The 21,875-nt window shown below is 40.7% G+C and overlaps 1 protein-coding gene and 1 long non-coding RNA gene across 5 annotated transcripts in view; one reads left to right on the top strand and one right to left on the bottom strand.

Moving 5' to 3' along the window:
- wdr32 (WD repeat domain 32) overlaps positions 1 to 21,875 on the bottom strand; it is a 101,564-nt gene that overhangs the window by 60,168 nt on the left and 19,521 nt on the right. For both annotated transcript variants that reach the window (XM_059645580.1, XM_048558303.2), the window contains exon 6: positions 10,995 to 11,202. The gene's annotated coding sequence lies outside the window, so the exon portion shown is untranslated. The remainder of the gene's footprint in view (positions 1 to 10,994; positions 11,203 to 21,875) is intronic.
- Positions 1 to 21,875, top strand: part of LOC125465237 (uncharacterized) — a 37,993-nt gene that overhangs the window by 5,686 nt on the left and 10,432 nt on the right. Inside the window, exons 2-3 of one of the 3 annotated variants that reach the window (XR_007250220.1) lie at positions 10,517 to 10,651; positions 11,864 to 12,231. This is a non-coding gene — a long non-coding RNA (uncharacterized LOC125465237). Of the gene's footprint in view, positions 1 to 10,516; positions 10,652 to 11,848; positions 12,232 to 21,875 lie in introns of those variants that run through there. The other 2 variants (XR_007250214.1, XR_007250222.1) reach the window with 2 other exon arrangements.

Here is a 21,875-nt window from a genome sequence, read left to right as displayed (position 1 = left end):
CTGGCTGCTCAATATTATGGGTTTTATATGTTATAGGAAGGATAGAGAAGCAAGAGAGGATGGGTAGTGGCATTTTTGATGAAGAAAAACGTTTCTACTGTAATTTGAGAAGATATTTCTGAAGGATCATTTTGAAATAAGAAAGGGATGATCGCCTTGATGGGATTGTACTATAGGCCCCCAATAGTCATAGGGAAATGGAGAAGGAAATATGTAAGAGAGATCTCAAATGTATGTAAGAATAATAAAATTGTTAATACTGGGGATTTTAATTTTCCAAAGATTGATTGCGTATGCCATAGTGTTAAAGGTTTGGATGGTGTAGAATTTGTCAAACGTATTCAAGAAAATTTTCTTTCTCAATATGTAAACATTGGTACTAGAAAAGGAACAAAACTTGACATTCTCTTGGAAAATAAGGCAGGCCAAGTGGCCGAAATGTTAGTAGGGTAACATTTTGGGGCTAGTGATCATAATAGTACTAGTTTTAAAATAGTTATGGAAAAGGATAAGTCTTCCATAAAAGTTAAAGTTCTTAAATGCACTAAAGCAAATGTTAAGGATATGAAACAAGAACTTTCAAAGTTGATTGGAGCAGACAGTTCGCAGGTAAAGGGACGACTGACAAGTGGAAGGCTTTCAAATAATGAGAGTTCAGAGGTAGTATGTTCCTGTGACAGTGAAAGGCAAGGCTGGGCATTTACACTTTTCACTGTGTGGAAAAGCTGCCACATCATCAAAGACCCCTCCTACCCTTCTAATGCTCTCTTTCAACCTCTTCCATCAGGCAGATGATACAGAAGCTTGAACACACACACCAACAGGTTTAAGAACAAGTTCTTCTGTACCGTTATTGCTCTGCTGAATGGACCTCTCTTACTTCAAAATAATGTTGATCTTGCTTTGTGCACCTCGTGTGAAGCTGTAACTTTGTATGCCTCACTCAGTCTAAGCACCCTATGATTTGTATGCCTTTGTTTGCTATGATCTGCCTATACTGCTCGCAAAACAGAACTTTTCACTGTAGTTAGGTGCATGTGACTACAATAAATCAAGTAAGATTAAGAAATAACAGATAAATAAAGATTTTACGGTTCTAGTCAGAAGTAAAAAATGGCAGATGGACTTTAATCCAGACAAATGTGAGGCGATTCATTTTGTAAGGTCAAGTACAAGTTGAGCTTATAAAGCAAATGGCAAAACCATTAGGAGCATTGATATGCAGAGGGATCTGGGTGTGCAGGTCCACAGATCACTGAAGGTGGCAGCACAGGTAGATAAGGTAGTTAAAAAAAGCTTATGGCATGCTTGCCTTCATTGGAAGGGGCTTTGAATATAAGGAATACAAGTTACACTGCAGTTTTATAGAACTTTAGTTAGGCCACATTTGGAATATTGCAAATAGTTCCTGTCACCGCACTACCTGGAAGGATGTAGATGCTTTAAAGAGGGTACAGAAAAGGTTTACCTGGATGTAGTCTAGTATGGGGGCGTTTAGCTATGAGGAAAGGTTGGATAGATTGCGTTTGTTTTCACTGGAACGCAGGAGGTTGAGGAGCAACCTGATGGAAGTTTATAAGATTGTGAATGGCATAGAGAGTGTGGAAAGTATGAGGCCTTTTCCCAGGGTGGATGGGTCAATTACTAGGGGACTCGGGTTCAATGTGGTGGTGGTGCTGGTGAGATTTAAAAGAGATGTGTGAGGCACGTTTTTCACACAAAGGGTGGTGAGTGCCTGGAACATGTTGCCAGAGGAGTTGATGGAAGCAGACACAATAGCAGCATCCAGTAAGCACCTGGAAAAATACATGAATGGGAAGGGAGTAGGGGGATATGGATCCTGTAAGTGCAGACAGTTTTAGTATGGAAGGACAAAATGTGTCAGCGCAGATTTGGAGGGCTGAGGGCCTGTTCCTGTGCTGTATTGTTCTTAGTAATTGTATATGAGCTATACACAGAGTTCAAATGAATCTTTTGAGGAATATAAAGAGTTTAGGGGCATTCTTAAGGAAACCAGGAAGGCAAAAAGAGGATATGAGATAGTCTTGGTAGATAAAGTTAAAGATCATCCAAAATGATTCTACAAATACATTAAGAGCAAGAGAGCAACAAGAGTAGCACCCCCTGAAAGATCAACAAGGTCATCTTTGTGTGAACCTCAGGAAATGGGAGAAATATGAAATGAATACATCAGTTTTTCCTGTTGAGAAAGAAATGGAGAACTCAGGGAAATAAAGATTGGATGTTTTGAGAAAGTTTTGAAGGTCTTAGAAAACATAAAGGTAGATCAATCTCCAGGACCTGATCAGATGCGTCCAGAATGTTATGGGAAGTTATGGAGGAATTTGCAGGGCTCCTGGCAGAAACATTTGTATCATCCATAAAGACAGGGGACGTATCGGAGGACTGGAGGTAGACAATGTAGTGTCATTGTTTAAGAAAGGCTGTGAGGAGAAGCCGAGAAACCAGGGAACTAGATAATGGAGTCAGTGTGACTAAAGGGAATAGTAGTCAGGGAGCAGATGATGAAGACAAAGGGACAGGTGGTCTGAGGTGCATTTGTTTTAATGCGAGTAGTAGATAAGGCAGATGAGCTTAGGGCTTGGATCGGTATCTGAAAGTATGATGTTATTGCTATTACTGAGACTTAGTTGAGGGGAGGACATGATTGACAACTAGTTGTCCCAAGATATCAATGCTTCAGGCGGGATAGAGAGGGAGGTAAAAGGGGTGGAGGAGTTGCAATAATGGTCAAAGACGATATCACAGCCGCACTGAAGGAGGGCCCCATGGAGGACTCAAGCAGTGAGGCAATATGGGTAGAACTCAGAAATAGGAAGGATGCAGTAACAATGTTGGGGCTGTACTACAGGCCTCCCAACAGCAAGCGTGAGATAGAGTTATAAATATGTAAACAGATAATGGAAAGGTATAGGAGAAACAGGGTGGTGGTGATGGGAGATTTTAATTTTCCCAACATTGACTGGGATTCACTCAGTGTTAGGGATCAAGATGGAGCAGAATTTGAAAGGTGTGTCCAGGAGGGTTTTCTCGAGCAGTATGTATGTAGTCCAACTCGGGAGGGGACCATACTGGACCTGGTGTTGGGGAATGAACCCGGCCAGGTGGTTGAAATTACAGTAGGGGTCTACTTTGGAAATAGCGACCACAATTCTGTAAGTTGTACAATACTCTGGACAAGGATGAGAGTGGTCCGAAACGAAGAGTTCTAAACTGGGGCAAGGCCAATTATACCAAGATTCGGCAGGATCTGGGGAATGTAGATTGGGAGAAACTGTTTGAAGGTAAATCCACATTTGATATGCGGGAAGCTTTTAAAGAGAGGCTGATTAGCGTGCAGGAGAGACATGTTCCTGTGAAAATGAGGAATAGAAAAGGCAAGATTAGGGATCCATGGATGACAGGTGAAATTGTGAGACTAGCCAAGAGGAAAAAGGAAGCATACATGAGGTCTAGGTGACTGAAGACAGACGAAGCTTTGGAAGAATATGGGGAACGTAGAGCGAATCTGAAACGAGGGATTAAGAGGGCTAAGAGACGACTTGAGATATTGCTGGCAAACATGGTTAAGGAAAATCCCAAAGCCTTTTATTCATATATAAAGAGCAAGAGGGTAACTAGAGAAAGGATTGGCCCACTTAAGGACAAAGAAGGAAAGTGATGTGCTGAGTCAGAGAAAATGGGTGACATTCTTAATGAGTACTTTGCATCAGTATTCACCAATGAGAGGGACACGACAGATGTTGAGGTTAGGGATAGATGTTTGATTACTCTAGGTTAAGTTGACATAAGGAAGGAGGAAGTGTTGGGTATCCTAAAAGGCATTAAGGTGGACAAATCCCCAGGTCCGGATGGGCTGTATCCCAGGTTATTGAGGGAAACAAGACAGGAAATAGCCGGGGCCTTAACAGATATATTTGCAGCATCCTTAGACACGGATGAGGTCCCGAAGGACTGGAGACTTGCTGATGTTGTCCCCTTGTTTAAGAAGGGTAGCAAGGATAATGCAGGTAATTATTGACTGGTGAGCCTGACATCAGTGGTTGGGAAGCTACTGGAGAAGATACTGAGGGATAGAATCTATTCCCATTTGGAAGAAAATGGGCTTATCAGTGATAGGCAACATGGTTTTGTGCAGGGAACGTCATGTCGTACCAACTTATAGAATTCTTTGAGGACGTGACAAAGTTGATTGATGAGGGAAAGGCTGTAGATGTCATATACATGGACTTCAGTAAGGCGTTTGATAAGGTTCCCCATGGCAGGCTGATGGAGAAAGTGAAGTGAAGTCACATGGGGTCCAGGGTGTGCTAGCTAGATGGATAAAAAACTGGCTAGGCAACAGGAGACAGTAGTAGTAGAAGGGAGTTTCTCAAATTGGAGACCTGTGACTGGTGGTGTTCCTCAGAGATCTGTGCTGGGACCACTGTTGTTTATGATATACGTAAATGATTTGGAGGAAGGTGTAGGTGGTCTGATCAGCAAGTTTGCAGATGACACTAAGATTGATGGAGTCGAAGATAGTGAAGGGGACTGTCAGAGATTACAGCAGAATATAGATAGACTGGAGAGTTGGGCAGATAAATGGCAGATGGAGTTCAATCCAGGCAAATGCGAGGTGATGCATTTTGGAAGATCAAATTCAAAGGCGAACTACACGGTAAATGGAAAAGTCCGAGGGAAAATTGATGAACAGAGAGATCTGGGTGTTCAGGCCCATTGTTCCCTGAAGGTGGCAATGCAAGTCAATAGGGTGGTCAAGAAGGCATACAGCGTGCTTTCCTTCATCGGACGGGGTATTGAGTATAAGAATTGGCAGGTCATGTTACAGTTGTATAAGACTTTGGTTCAGCCACATTTGGAGTACTGTGTACAGTTCTGGTCGCCACATTACCAAAAGGATGTGGACATTTTGGAGAGGGTGCAGACGAGGTTCACCAGGATGTTGCCTGGTATGGAGGGTGCTAGCTATGAAGAGAGGTTGAGTAGATTAGGATTACTTTCATTAGAAAGACGGAGATTGAGGGGGGACCTGATTGAGGTTTACAAAATCATGAGGAGTATAGACAGGCTGGATAGCAAGAAGCTCTTTCCCCAGTGGGGGACTCAATTACCAGAGGTCATGAGTTCAAAGTGAGAGGAGGAAAGTTCTTTATGCAGAGGGTGGTGGGTGCCTGGAACGCGTTGCCAGTGGAAGTGGTAGACACAGACACATTCATGTCTTTTAAGATATATCTGGACAGGTACACGGATGGGCGGGGAGCAAATAGACACAGACACTTAGAAAATAGATGACAGGTTAGACAGTGGATCTTGATCAGCACAGGCTTGGATGGCCGAAGGGCCTGTTCCTATGCTGTAATTTTCTTTGTTCTTTGTGCTGCCCTGTGATTCTGACATCAATAGTGGGCAAGTCTTTGGAGGTGATTCTAAAAAATAGGATTCACATGCATTTTGAGAACCAAGGAATGATTAAGGATAGTCAGCATGGTTATGTGTGAGGACATTTGTGTCCACAAACTCAATTGAGTTTTTAATGAAGTAACCAAAAAGATTGATTAGGGCAGAGTGGTAGATGTTGTTTACTTGAGCTTTATTAAAGCTTTTGACAAGGTTCTGCACAGTAAACTAATTAGTAAAGTAAGATCACATGGGATTTCGGGTGAGCTTGTCAATTCGATACAAAATAGACTGGAAAGGCTGGGACTTTGTTCATTGGAGTGTAGGAGGTTGAAGTTTATAATATCATGAGGAGCACAGATAAGGTGAATGACAAGGGTCTTTTCTGGAGGGTGGGGGAGTCCAAAACTTGGAGATGTAATTTAAAGGTGAGAGTAGAAAGATTTAAAAAGGACACAAGGAGAAACTTATTTTTTACACAAGTGGTTTGTGTGTGAATAAACTGCCAGAGAAAGTGGTGGATGCAGGTACAGTTACAATGTTTAAAAGACGTTTGGATAAGTTCATGAATAGAAAATGTTTGGAGGGATATGGGCCAAGTGTAGGCAGGTGTGGCTCGTTTAGCTTGCCAACATGGTTGGTGTGGACTGGTTGGACTGAAGGGTCTGTTTCTGTGCTGTCTGACCATCTATGCCTCTCTCTATTTGGCCGTAGTGACCTGGGCAGGATGACTAAAGGAAAGGACAATTGATGAGTAGTTATAGATGTTTAAGGTGATAGTCAATTGCTGTGAATTAAAATATATTCCAGAGAAGAAGCAAGGTTGTGAGAGGTGGGAAGGAGCATCCATGGCTAAACAAGAAAGTTAAAGATAATATTAAGACAAATGCAAAGGAGAGCGGCAGACTGGAAGATTGTAAAACAATTAAACATCAATAAAGGGTTACTAAAAAAAAGTAATAAACTTTGCAAAGGTAAATTATGGAAGAAATAGCACAAAACATAAAAACAGAAAGTAAAAGCTTCAAAATAGCAAATTAAAGACTAGTTTTTTAAATGTGTTATTGGGAAATTATTAAAAATCGTTATTGAGGAAATAATAATAGAACATTTAGAAACAAAACACAATCCATCAGAATCAGAATGGTCAAAAACAAAGTTGCTGGAAATGCTCAGCAGGTCTGGCAGCATCTGTGAAGAAAAACGATCAGAGTTAACATTTCAGGTCCAGTGACGCTTCCTCAGAACCAGTTCCGAGGAAGGGTCACCAGACCCAAAACGTCAACTGATTTTTTTCTTCACAGATGCTGCCAGACCTGCTTGGTTTTTCCAGCAACTTTGTTTATGTTCCTGATTCACAGCATCCACAGTTCTATTAGTTAGAATCAGCATGGTGTTATGAGGGGTAAATCATGTTTGAGTAATTTCCTAGAGTTCTTTGAAGATGTAACAAGCAAAGTGGATAATGGGGATCCTGTGAATGTAATACGTCTGGACCTAAAGACATTTCATAAAGTGCTGACCAAAAGGTTAATACACAATGTTGTTAGTTTAGATAGAGGATTGGCACAGCAACACAAACCAGAATCAGGATAAAGGGGTATTTTTCTATTTGGCAAGGTGTAATAATTAGGTGCCACAAGTTCAGTTCTCAGAACCCAACTATTTACAATCTTCATTAGTGACTAGGATGCATGAATGAAAGGTTCCACAATCAGATTTGCAGATGACACTAACATAGTTGATAAGTTACAATTGAATTGAATTAGAAACATAGAAACACAGAAAATAGGTGCAGGAATAGGCCATTTGGCCCTTTGAGTCTGCACCACCATTCACAGAACATAGAACAGTACAGGCCCTTCGGCCCATGATGTTGTGCCGAACTTTTACCCTAATCCTAAGGTCTATCTAACCTCCACTCCTACCTCGTACTATCATCCATATGCCTATTTAATAGCCACCTAAATGTCCCTAATAAGGCTGACACCGTAACCCTCTCTGGCAATGCATTCCACGCATCGGCCACTCTCTGAGTAAAGAACCTACCTCTGACATCTCCCCTGTATCAGCCTTCACTCATTTTAAAACTATGCCTCCTTGTAATAGCTACCTCCACCCTAGGAAGAAGTCTCTGGCTGTATACTCTACCTATATCTCTGATCATTTTGTACACCTCTAACAAGTCACCTCTCATCCTTTGGTGTTCTACAGAGAGAAACCCTAACTCTCAACCTTTCCTCGTAAGACTTCCCTCCATTCCAGGCAACATCCTGGTGAATCGCCTCTGCACCTTTTCCAACACTTCCACATCTTTCCTGCGTGATGAGGTGACCAGAAGTGAACACAATACTCCAGATGTAGCCAAACCAGGCTTTTGTATAGCTGGAGCATAACTTCACGGCTCTTGAGCTCAATCCCTCCATTAGTGAAAGCTAACATACCATATGCCTTCTTATGCAACTCTATCCACCTGGGTGGCAGCTTTCAGAGAACTGTGGACATGAACCCCAAGAAGCCTCTGCTCCTCCACACTGCCAAGAATTGTTCCATTAATCCTGTATTCTTCTTTCAAGTTTGTCCTTCCAAAATCAAGCACCTGACACTTTTCAGGATTAAACTCCATCTGCCACTTCTCAGCTCAGCTCTGCATCCTATCAATGTCCCTTTGTAACCTAGAAAAGCCCTCCACACCATCCACAACATGACCCACCTTTCTATCGTCCGTGAGCTTACTAATCTACCTTTCCACTTCTAAATCCAAATCATTTACAAAAATCACAAATAAAAGAGGACCCAGAACAGATCCTTGTGGTACACGACTCGTAACTGAGCACCATGTTGAATATTTTCCATCCACTACCACCCTTTGTTTTCTAGGGGTCAGTCAATTCTGAATCCAATCTGCCACATTTCCCAACCCATCCCATGCCTACCTTCTGCATGAGTCCACCATGGGGAACCTTATCAAAAGCCTTACTTAAATCCATGTATACCACATCCACTGCTCTACCTTCATCCACGTGTTTGGTCACCTGTTCAAAGAATTCAGTTAGGTTTGTGAGGCATGATCTACCCCTCACAAATCCATGCTGACGATCACGAATCAAAGTGTGCCTTTCCAAATAATCATAAATCCTATGTCCTCGAGCCCTTTCTAATAATTTGCCCACCACAGACGTAAGACTAACTAGCCTGTAATTTCCGGGCTTATCCCTATTCCCTTTATGAACAAGGGAATGACATTTGCCCCTCTCCAATCTTCCGACACTATACCCGTGGAGAGTGAGGACGAAAAGATCATTGCCAAAGGCCCTCTGATCCCTTCCCTCGCTTCCCATAGAATCCTTGGATAAATCCCATCAGGCCTAGGGAACTTAGCAATCTTCAAGTTCCTCAAAATTCCTAGTACATCTACCTTACTGATATCGACCTCCTCTAGCCTGCCAGCCTGTTTCGCACTGTCTTCCTCTACAACTAGGTCCCTCTCAGTTGTGAATACTGAAGTATTCATTAAGGAACTCATTCAATGTGATCACGGCTGATCATGCAATCTCAATATCTCATTTCTCCTTTCTCTCCATACCCTTGATCCCTTTGGGCCACATCCAGCTCCCTCTTGAATATTTGTAATGAACTTGCGCCAAAAGCTTCCGGTAGGAGAGAATTTCACAGGTTCACAACTCTCTGGGTGAAGAAATTCTTCCTCATCTCAGTCCTGAATAGCTAACCCCTTATTCTTAGACTGTGACCCCTAATTTTGGACTGCCTCAACATCGGGAAGATTCTACTGACATCTAGCCTGAATAGTGCTTTACTGTCACATGTACTCAAATGAGTACAGTAAAAGTTTATAAGTTGCCACTTAACAGTGCCAGCTTAGGAACAAAGTTATGTGGCAAAGTTGGTAGTGCAGAAGAGAAGCATGTGATGGCACTTACCCCCATCGTAAAAAAATTGACGAAAAAGGCTACAACTTAGATCAAATTTTCAATTTGGATGAGACAGATTTATATTGGAAGCGAATGCCATCAAGAACCTACGTTTCTATGAATGAAGCACGTACTCCAGGCTTTAGGGTGGCAAAGGATTGTATGCCTGTGCTGCTGAGTGCCAATGCCAGTGAAGACTTAAAGCTTAAGCCTGTGGTGGCATACCACTCTGCCAAGCCCTGAGCCTTGAAACGTTACCTTAAGTCTATTCTAGGTGTTCCATTTAGGTCAAGCAAAAGAAGTTGAAAGATAGGTTAAATTTTTTTCAGATCTTATTGTTGATGTTTTGGAAGTTGGTTTAAGAAAGTATTGTAGGAAAAAAATTGGTTTTCAAGAATCTCCTCATCCTGGACAGTACACCAAGCCATCCTCCCACTGTTGGTGAGATTTCTGAAAACATCAAAGTACTATTTCTACCCCCAAACACACAAACTCTCTCCTTCAACCCATGAACCAAGGTGCAGAGTAGCTTTTAAAACTTATTATTTAAGGTGCACTTTTAAAAGGGTGATTGCAGCACTGAGGGGAATAAGGACAGTGTTCTTCAATTTTGGAAGAGCTTTAACATCCAGAATTCAATTGGCATTATCATGGAGGCCTGAGGTGATGTCAGTAGGAATGCTTGCATGCAGTTTGATGGAAGTTTCTCCCAGATTAGAATCAAAGAACATTGATTTGGATTTCGGATTTGAAGAAGTGGAGAGTGAGTATGTGGAAGTGCTGCTCGAGTCCCATTGTGAAGACCTGTCTACAGCTGATCTACAACAAATTGTCACTGAGGGGGAATTGGAAGTTGGAGATGAAGTAGTAGTAGTCCAGGATGCAGCACTATGCGATCTTTCCACTTCTGTTTTGTCTTCTATCCTGAGGGAAATTGAAAAGCAGTTGCAGCTCTTAGAGGACAAAGATTACAATACCGAAAGCAGCAGGGTAGTAGGTGGTAGAAACAAGATCTTATTTGTCACCCTATGAACTGGTCCTTCATGAAAGAAGAAAAAGGGCAAAGCAGCAAAAAACTGGATGTCTTTTTTAAGCCAAACCCCAAGAAACAGTCAGAAGATAATGAACCACAGCCATCCACTTTTGTATTAACAATCTTTCAGCCGAACCCCGCAACCACAACTACAGCTGAAGGTGGTGGTGATGATGATGATGATGATGACCCTCAGCTCCTGCATCAACAACAGAGCAACCTCAAAATGTTTTCCCCACCAAGTTTTTTATGACATTTTTTCAAGGTAAGGTGTTAAATTTACTTTTATTTCATTATTTATGAATTAAACATTCATTCAAACTGTACTGTCCTTTGCATTAGGCTTCTGAGTGATTTTTAAGTGATTTTGAGTGATTTTTTTGGTGGTTTGCCCCTAACCCTGCTTTTCCCATAGGCCGTGTTATTTCTATAGCGCAATGTTGTGCAGGAACACAGCTATTGATTACAGCGGAAGTGATTGTACAACTTCAGTTACAGATTAGTGACAGTGTAACAATGTCACCAATACATTACATCATATTAGGTACAGAGTACCTAGGTATAATCCTCAGTTACAGAACCAAAAAGTGAAGAAAAAGTTACATTACACATATACGCATCATAGTCTGTCTCCAAGGGCTCTCGACAGCAGACGAGCCCAGGGAACCTCCACATGGTTTGACTGCTGGCTGTCGCCACACTCTGCACCAGGCCACTGCTGCTGCCAGCACACTCCGCATCAGGCTGTTGGCAGCCAGCACATTCCCCTGCCCCTGCTTCACACTGGGCCGCTGGTGTGCTCTCTTCAGTGGGTCGCTAAAGAAATAAGAAATTTATAAATGCATAGGGTTAGGTGAATGAGACAAAAACTGGCAGAAGAAGGGAATGTGAATAAGTGTGAATTTATTCAGGCTGGCAGAATAGAAAGGTGGCTTATTTTCTAAATGGAGAGAAACTTCATAATTGTCATAAATAAAATGCTAAAAGGAATTGACATAGTAGATATGAGAGGATGTTTCCTCTTGGAGGCAATTTAGAACAAGAGATCATAGTTTTAGAATAAGGGTAGCAGATTCATTTAAAACTGAGATGAGGAGGAATTACTTCTCTCAAAAGGTCGTGAATCTATGGAATTGAGTATGTCAAGAGTGTGGCCGATGCCAGGACATTGAGTAAATTTGAGGAGGATGTATATTTTTAATTAGATATGGGTTAAGGTGTTCTGGGGAAATAGACAGGAAAGTGGAGTTGAGGCCAAGTTGAGATCAGCCATGGGCATAATAAATGGCAGGAGGCTGCTTAAGGAGCTGAATTTACCTACTCCTGTTTCTATGCCATGAATCATAACACGTCTCATTTCATTTGATTTTTGCTTTAATCTGGACAGGTGAAACAGTCTCAATAATAAACATTTGCCAACCAATTTCAGTTCTGAATTGTCCTTGACTCAAAATGATTTCAGTTTCACTTGTCACAGATGAAGCAGCAGCACCAACATGGTACCTCCCAAGAGGATAAGTCATGAGACAAGAACCCATGGTGTTGGAGGTAGTGCTTTGACGTGGAAAGAAAATTGGCTAATGGGCAAGAAACAGAAACTGGGAATAAAGCATTCTTTTACAAGATGTTCTCCAGCATTTATTACATTTGTTTCAGATTTGCATTTGAGATGGCAAACAGTCTCCCAGTCCGATTTCATGCATAGTAACCATATAGAAAATCTTTATCATAGAAAGCACACGTCAAGTTAGAGAACGTGAAAAACAGCATTGCTGAGGAACACCACCTTGCGTTACTCCACTCAGTCTTGGGAATTAATCTCATGTCATTTTACTGTAGGTGACTCTTCACTGCATGCCTTATTCCCATAATCCCAAATTTACCATGGCTTATTCACAGCGTCCAGAGATGTACAGAGAATTTAGCACGGCCAGTTAACTTAACCTGCACATTTTTGGACTGTGGGAGGAAACTGGAACACTGGGACGGAACCACGCAGGTATGGAGAGAATGTGCAAACTCCACAGTCACTCGAGATTGGATTCGAACTCAGGACCCAGGTGTTGTGAAGCAGCAGCACCAACATGGTACCTCCCAAGAGGATAAGTCATGAGACAACAACCCATGGTGTTGGAGGTAGTGCTTTGACATGGAAAGAAAATTGGCTAATGGGCAAGAAACAGAAACAGGGAATAAAGCATTCTTTTACAAGTTGTTAACATGTAACCATTGGTTTCTACAGGGGTCAGTGGTGGAACCACAGGCGTTTACAATATAAGTTATGATTTGGGGGAAGGAAATAAATATACTGTAGCCAAATTTGCATTTGACAAAAAAAAAGGTGAAAAGGCAGATTGTCAGAGGGATACAAACAGCTTTCAGAGAGATATTGATTGGTTAAGTAAGTGGCAAATGGACTACAATATGGGAAAATCTGAAATTGTTCACTTTAGAAAGGAGAACAAAAAGAACAGATTATTCTACAAATGGAGAAAAACTGCAGAAAGTTACAACACAAAGAGACTCAGGAGTTCTTGTGCATGAAACACAATGCTAGTGCACAGGTGCAGCAGGTAATCAGAAAGGCTAATGGAATATTGGCCTTTATTTCAAGGGGTTTGGAACATAGGAGTAAGGAGGTCTTACTGAAATTGTACAAGTTGCTGGTGAGTTGGAGACAGTAAAGACTGCAGATGCCAGAAGCCAGATCAATAGATGTGAAGCTGAAAAAGCACAGCAGCTCAGACAGCAACTAAGGAGCAGGAAAGTCACCGTTTCGTGCTGAAGCACTTCGTGAGTCCTAACAAAGAGTTTTGGCCCAAAATGTTGACTTTCCTGTTCCTCAGATGCTGTCTGACCTGCTGTCCTTTTCCAGCTTCATGGCCGTTGACTGCAAGTGCTGGTGAGACCATATCCAGGGTACTGAGCATAATTTTTGGTCCGCTTATTAAATTTCATTGGAGGCAGTTCAGAGAAGGTTCACAAGGATGATCCCTGATGTGGAGGGATTTCTTATGAGCAAAGGCGAAACAGGTTGGGACACTGCTCACTGGACTTTAGAAGAATGAGAAATGATCAATGTCTCAACAAGATCATGTTGATGCTTAAGGGGCTTGACAACAGGGTAAGTATTGAGAGGATGTTTCCTCTCATTGGTCCTAGACGCTTCAGAGTGCATAATTACAGAATAAAGAGGTGCCAATTTAAGGCTAAAATAAGGAGAAATTTCTTCTGAGGGTGAAGTGTCTTTGAAACCCCTTGCCACAGACAGCTGAGGGGGTAGCGGCCTTGTGTATATTTAAGGCTGAGATAGATTCTTGATCAGTAGGAGAATCAAGGGTTATGAGGAAAAGCCAGGTAAGTGGAAATGAAAATGTGAATCAGTTATGTTCCTGTGGAATGGCAAAGCAAGCTTGGGAGGCCAAATAGCCTACTCATATTCTTATTTCTTATAGTCTTAAAAGCAATTCCAACACAAATTCATTCTTTTTGTTTCATTCACCTGCCATGTCTAATTGTTGTCATTTGAAATTTATTGACTGAAAGGATGTGGCAGATTCAATAGAAAATTCAAAAGGAACAAAAACAGAAATTGCTAGAAAGGTTCAGCAGGTCTGGGAGCATCTGCAGAGAGAAATCAGAGTTAACGTTTCAGGTCCAGTGACCCTCCTGTAATTCAAAAGGAAATTGGATAAATATTTGAAGGGGACAAAATGCTGGGTTGAGAGACAACAGCAGCAAGTGAAACTAAGTAGCTGTACATTTCTAAGAGGTGCTTCCTGTATTGCACCATTCCATGCTCTGAAAAGACAAGTCAGTTATTTGGGACAGGCTCCACAAGACAAGCATTTCATACCCAAGTTCTCTTCCAAGCAAGCAGGGGTATCAAGATATCTTTCTAGTACAATCAAACCCTTTGGCCTAATTAGTCCCTGTTACGGCTACCCATAGCTGAAACAGCATAAAATAGCTGGGGAAGATTTTTAGCAGAAACAGCAGCTTGTCTCGTTTGATACTTAAACTAAGCTAGAGTATTTAGATGCCTTCATAGAGGGAGTACACCAAGACTGCAAGACCACACAAAAGGATCTTGTGAAAGGCACACAATGTACTCTGTTTTAACAGTTTGATAAGGAACATCCTTGAGAAACGCAAATATAAGCCTTCGTACAGGGTTGGTGCAAAGTCTGGCAATGATTGTGAGATAGAAGGGAAAGAGTAATCGTAGCCTCAGCTTAAACAGGCCAAAGACATTTTTTATGTAAATACATTGAGATTTAACTGCATTTTCAAGGATATTCAATGTAAGATAGATAGTAGCCCCTTTGCTATTAGCAGGGGGTACCAAATAACTGGTCCAGGAGCTGACGCCTGCAATATAGTCGAGCGAGATGTATTATGAAGGTCGAAGGCTAGGTGATAATGGTGTCTGATAGCCATCATGACATCATGGGAAGACAGAACTGTCAATCATGTGATTGTGCAGTCACATGTTTAACCTGATTGGATGTTTACATGATCAGTCAATAATGATTGGTTTGGAACAGCCAAAAAGAGCTAAAAGCAAATGTATCAGAGATAATACGAACTGCAGATGCTGGAGAATCTGAGATAACAAAGTGTGGAGCTGGATGAACACAGCAGGCCAAGCAGTATCTTAGGAGCACAAAAGCTGACGTTTCGGGCCTAGGCCCAAAACGTCAGCTTTTGTGCTCCTAAGATGCTGCTTGGCCTGCTGTGTTCATCCAGCTCCACTCTTTGTTATTTCTAAAAGCAAATGTATATTTCCCTTTATTCAGTGGTAAAGCTTGTAGACAGCAGGGATTTTCTTCCCATTGGTGTAAAGCAAAGCCCTGTGATAATGAAGTATACGTAGGTAGCAAGCGATTGATTTAGTCATTTCACCAAACTGTCCCCATCATTCTTACCGTTCAGATTGGCAAATAATCACAATCACACTTATGCACCCAGTTTGCACATCCCCAACCTAATCTCAAATAGTGATATAGTTTTCCATCGAAATCACAAATCCAGTAATTAGTTCCATAAATTCAGTTCACTCAGTAAATCAGTCTTTTTTAGAAAAAATGTGCCTTACATGAATTCTCATCTGATCCCTTCAATGACTGGAATCAGCTTCTGTCTACCTACTTATCCTTTCATAGTTTTAAATATTTAAAGTTATTAATGACAAATGTAAGAAATCACACGCCACCATGTTACAGTCCAATAGGTTTGTTTGAAAACACAAGCTTTCGGAGTCCTACTCCTCGTTCATGTGTTAGTGACAGAGGTAGTATCAGACAGAGAATTTATAAGTAAAAGATCAAAGTGTCACACCACAGCTGAGGTTGTGCTAAACAAACCTAAGGGTTTGACACTTTGATCTTTTACTTATAAATTCTGTGTCTGATACTACCTCTGTCACTAACACACGAAGGGAGGAGTGAGATTCCAAAAGCTTTTCAAATAAAGCTGTTGGACTATAACCTGCTGTCATGTGATTTCTGACCTTGTCCACCCCAGTCCAACACAGCACTTCCACATAGTGACAATGTAGACTAGGACATAAGGACAATGTAAGCAAAGAAACTTAAATTTTTCAACTCTTCCCATTGCCAGGCATTTAGTGAGACTTTTCTGATATTATTTAGATATTGTTCTAAGGAAGATCTAGTCAGATTAAGAGGTCTAAGCAGTTGCTGATATGGAACCAAAGTAAAATGCAGAAAACATGACAAGCACTGCAGAGTATCTTGCTCTATAAAATAGTTGAACTTTTATTTGCTGTGTTATCAAACAATCTGATAAATTATTAGGACGCTCAGACAAGATGGTCAATGATCCTTCATTTTCATGTGTATGCAAGGAGGGTTAATAAGAAGGCGGCATTCGGCTTACTCCATCATTCAATATGGTCATTACTGATCCGACACTTTAATCCCATTCCAACCCTATAAATTTGATTATTAATGACATAAAGGGTTAATCAAATTCTACTTTAAAATATACTTAAAGTCAGCATTTCCACAGCCTTCAGAAGAAAATTCCAAAGATTCACCATTATCTGAATAAAAATAATTCTCCTAATCTCCAACCCAAATGGCACTGGCTCTTAATTTTCAATTAGAACCATACAGCATCAACTCCCCAATCAGGAAAAACATCTGCCTCTACCCAATCTACAGCTTCCTGGATATTGGCATGGTGTTAACAGCACTGAACTGGTAATCCAAAATCCCAGCGTATTGATCTGAGGACATAAGTTTGAATCCCATAATGCTAGATGAATTAATTTGAATTTTCTTTTGTCTGGAATCAAAAAGCTGATCTGGATCATTAATGAATTTTAGGGAAGAAACTCTGCCACCTTCAGCTGGTCTGGCTGATCAATGTGTTCGACTTTCAGTTGCCTTGCAGGCAGTTAGGGATAAGCAACAAATGCTGGCTGAAGCGGTGATATCCACATCCCGTAAACAAAAAAAAAATCCCTCTCTATCACTTTCAGTACTTTTATAGGTTTCAATGAGATGGCTTCTAATTCTTCAAAACTCCATAGAATACATGTTTTGCATAATCACTCCTCATAGGACAATTCCATCAACACAGGAACAAGTTTAGTGAACCTTTGCTGTGCTATCTTTCCTGAAATACAGAGACCAAAATTGTACAGTACTCGAGCTGCAGTCTAACCAAGCTCCTATACAATTGATAAGCAAGAACAGAATAGGAATGCAGTCTAGCACATGCAAAAATGTACTGTAGAAGTTTGACAGATAAATGAGAAACATTTAGCTAAGGCAAATGTGGGCCCGTTGAAGAGGAGAGTCAGGACAGTTCATAATGGGGAAAATAATTATTTTGCATGTGTTTTCATAAGATAGATAACAAGAAACATCCCAGAATTGGAGATCCAAGTTAAATGGGAGAATGAGGAGATGAAGGAAGTTTGTAGAAGTGTAGAGAATGTTTTAATGAGGATCTATAGCTTGGGTTGGGGTTGGAGTTGTTGGTTCGCCGAGCTGACTGGTTTTCATGCAAATGTTTCACCTCCCTTCTAAGTGTCATCATCAGTGCTGTGTAGCCTGCGTTAAAGCACATTTTAGATCAGGACAGAACATTTATATTGTCTGGTCTGTCATGGTGGGCAGTCTTGTTTCCAGTTTTGTACCGTAGCGATGTGTAGATAGGGTCTACTTCAACTTGTTTGTTAATGCATTGGTGGTTGAAAACCAGGGCTCTAGGAATTCTCACACTTGTTTTTGTCTTACTTGTCCCAGTATTGTAACTTTTTGCCAGTTAAATTGATGTCCTTCTATGTCACCATATTGAACCGAGGGAAGAGTTGGTCATGCTGTTTTGCTGTGAGTTGGTGTTCACATATCTTGAAGGCGAGTTTCCTGCTTGTCTGTCTTGTAGTGTTTCTCGCAGCTGCTGCATGGTATTTTGTATATCACACTTGTCCTGCTCATTGGGGTATGAAGTCTATCGTCTTTGAGAATAACTGGCGAAGTGTAGCTGTTGGTTTGTGTGCTATCCTTATTTCAAGAGGTCATAGGAGTCTTGCAGTCAGTGCTGATGTGTTTGACATTGGCAATCCTACCCTGTCTGTTGGGGGCATACAGTGTCTTGCTGGGGTTGTTAGTTTGCCAGACAGACATCGGCAATGAAGCTGTTAGGATAACCCTTGTTTGCAAAGACTCTGGATAGGTTCCTCTTCGTTTTTGCACAGCTCTGGATGTTGCAGTGAGTTATTACATGTTTAAACAGAGTCTTGACAGCTCTGTTTGTGGATTGGGTGGTCACTGTTGTAATTCTGGATTTGGCCTGTGTGTGTAGTCTCTCTGTATATGCTGGTAAAGAATTCACCATTGTTTGTTCGTTTCACCTTAATGTCTAGAGATGGGACTTTTATTGTTGATCTCTTCTTCCCTGGTGAACTTGATCCCGGTGAACAGGCTGTTAATAATATGGTGCATTTCTTCCAACTTTGCTTGTTTAATGATCACGAAGGTACCGTCCATAGTTTAGGCTGGATCTGGGGGAGTGCTGAGAGTTCCAGTTTTTGCACAACAGCTTCCACTGTGAGGCCCAAGATGGGTAAACCCAAGGGCATTCTATTAATTTGGTCATAGACCTGGCCAAAGATGAAGTGGGGGGCAAAGTATAGGTCCAGTAACTTTAGCATGTTGTCCTTATTGATGGTTTCATCGGAGGTGTGTGTTTTTGGATTGTCCAGTAATGTGACCGCTGTCTCCTTTGCTAGTGTCACGTCAAAAGGTGAACAGTAACGTTAAAGAATACAATCATTTCTTCTTTGTCGATTCTTTTGTTCCTGATGTTGTCCAGGAATTCTTGTGCTGAATGTATGAAGTGGATTGATCAATTAGTGAGGTGTTTTAGTCTCAGTTGTAATTCCTTGGTTAGCCTGCAAGTTGGTGTGTCTGGCAGGCAAGCTACAAGTCTGAGGGAGATTTCAGGTTTGTGTACTTTGGGTAGTCTGTAGAATTGGGGGTGTTTGATCCATCAGGTTTCATTTTTAGGAAGTCTGTTCTTGTTATTTGTCCTGCCATTCGTAATTTCATCAGTGTGTAGGTGATTCTGCTCCCTAGCTGTGGTGTGGGATTGGACTCCCTCTGTTAGTAAGTGTTGGTATCTGTAATTAGTTTTTGTGCTTTATCAATGTAGTCCAATTTCTTCATTATAGCTGCCTCTGTCTGCCGTAAGAATATGATGATCCTGTCCTTCTTTAGTCCTTTGAGGGCTTTTCTTTTGGAGGGGTTGAGTATGTTTGCCTGGCTTCTCCTGTTCAGGGTAGAGACTATGGCTTGACAGATGGCTTTTTGTGTTTCGTCCATGAGTCCATTAGATATCAGTGTGGCCTCGAATGTAGCCTAGAAATCCGTTTTGTTGTTGTCCTTATAGTTATATTTTAGGATGTCCTATATTAGGACAGCTTTCCTGGTACATGTAAGGTGTCTGTCTGATAAATTTCTTATCCATGTGTCTGGTTTGTTCTTATCATTGCTAAGCATCAGTTTTGTCAGTTTTATTTGTAGTTAGAGTCTCTTCTTGGTTCTGGTCCTGTTTGCTTGACCCTAAAGGGCCTGTTCAAGTGTTGATGTCCATTGTTGGTTTGTCGAGTTCAGGTATAGAGATTTTTGACGTGAGATTTTTCATTCATATTTGTAGCAGGGGTTATGAGTATCCATTATCATAACTTGTAGCACCCTACAGCCATTACAGTAGTAGAAAGTTCCAGTACCAGGACAAGCAAGACAAAGACAAGCATGAGAATTCCTAGAGGCCTGGTTTTCAACCACTGACACATTAACAAACATGTTGAAATAGACACCATCCACATACCACGATAGTACAAAAACTGGAAACAAGACTGCCCACCGTGACAGACCAGGAAATATAAATTTAGATTGGGACAGAATAACACGCTTCAACAGAGGGTACACAGCACTGATGATGTCACCTAACAGGGAGGTGAAAACACTTGCATGAAAACCAGTCAGCTCGGCGAACTAACCAACTCCAGAGTACAAATTAATGGGCTGAAAGTTGATAAATCCCCAGGACCTGGTGTCTACATTTCAGAGCAAGGAAGACGACAGTGATAGAGCTGGTCAGTAGACACACATGCAGAAGATATGAATGGTCACCCTCCTATACACGATGGTACCGCCCACTTCCACAGATCACCTCACTTAAATTTTATAAAAATTACTGCTGATTCTTATTTACTGGAATTTAGGCATAAATACTTGAACTACCAAATCAAATTAACTGAAACAATATCCCAGTTCTCTTTTCTTAAAACTGCATCCAACTGAGGAAGGGTCACTGGACCCAAAATGTTAACTGTTTTCTCCTCCACAGATGCTTCCAGACCTGCTGAGCTTTTGCAGCAACTTTGTTTTTGTACCTGATTTACAGCATCCGCAGTTCTTTTGGTTTTTATTTGGTGGATATTCTTAGTATTTCCGTTATAGTTCCCAAAATTAATTGTTCCAGTCAAAGCTTAATCTTTCTATAGTCAGTCACATCTGCATTTTCCTTTCACTAACTTGTACAAATTCCAACATTGATATTCAATTACGGCCTAACAAAATAATCCAAGTTCTCAGAACAAATTTCTTATTTGTTCTGACGTATCTATTATTATCCAAAGCATTCTTAAAATGAAATATTATTTGATTTTAAGCAATTATATATTTTGCCCATTCAGTCTTTACACTTAAGTATCCAGATTTCCGAAAGTAACTTGCGAAATTCCATTAGGTATTTCATATCTGCCTCACTACCCAGCATCTTCCATCCTGAGACTGCTTCAGATTCTTTTAATTGTGGCCATATCCATCCAGCACAGGTATTCTGTCCAAAGTGCACGTACATCTGTTCCTGCTGATCAGGATTCTATTGGGGCACAACTCAACACGTTAACAAGAAACTCAGTACACAGGTCAATCATCATTTATTTTTCATGTGTATACAAGGAAAGCTAGATAAAACCAACTCTGCAAAGTTACATACCTCCGAGCTTAATACAAAACATTACATATTTCAATTCCCACATCTTTGTTCAGATGTCTTACATTTTCCACTGTCTTCCCACAATTAACATGGGTAAAATACTGCTCCTACGTTATCAGCCTTGACAATCTGTATGTTTTTGTCTGTTATTCAGTCTTTGTACATCAATAGCTCTCATTACTTTTGCTAAAACTTAGAATGATGACAAAAAGTTTAGCCCTTAACTCAATCCTTTCAGCCTATAAAAAGGATAAAACATAAAGGATGGTGGAATTGTATTTGTATTAGTTATGGCCAGCTTCTGACAGTTGGGTTTTCTATCTCATGGATCACAATTAATTTATTCCATACTAGCTAGAATTAAATTGGTTAAAAGTCAATTTTCAATGCGAATTCACTTAACCTGTAGATATTCTTGATTGCATTTGTTAATATTCATGAAAATTCAAGTTCTGCAAAACTAAATTGAATGAAATGTGCAATTATAAAAATAACTTGGACTAACAACAGTTCCAGTTATCAATTGGAGCTATGTATTTTCAACTTATTTTCCTCTCACTCCTCTTAATTCTCATTTAAATGCCATAGTCACGGGCCTGATAGTCAAAGTTTTGTTCAAGTTACCCATTGCAAAATATCTTGATGTTCTCATTTGCTCGTTTATGGTAGCCTTGCTTTACCATTATTGACTGGATCATTAATACATTGGAACTTTCAGTTATTATTGACCTTTCCAAAATTATGAAGAATGAATAATTTGTTAGCTTACGCCATGACCTCCTGTTTATGAAAAAAAGTATTAAACTTTCAAATCTTTCCTCATAACTACAACTCATAATCACTGTTCAAGTGAATTTTCATTGTACCAGTTTCATGGCTATAATCCTCTTCCTATTATGCAGTGCCTAGAACTCAAATTCTAATTTTTTTTCAATCTAGAGAACTAC

Source organism: Stegostoma tigrinum, chromosome 1 (genome assembly GCF_030684315.1).
Source record: "Stegostoma tigrinum isolate sSteTig4 chromosome 1, sSteTig4.hap1, whole genome shotgun sequence".
NCBI classification, from domain to species: domain Eukaryota; kingdom Metazoa; phylum Chordata; class Chondrichthyes; order Orectolobiformes; family Stegostomatidae; genus Stegostoma; species Stegostoma tigrinum.
Note: the sequence above shows the minus strand (reverse complement) of the source record. Positions and strands in the feature narration are given on the sequence as shown.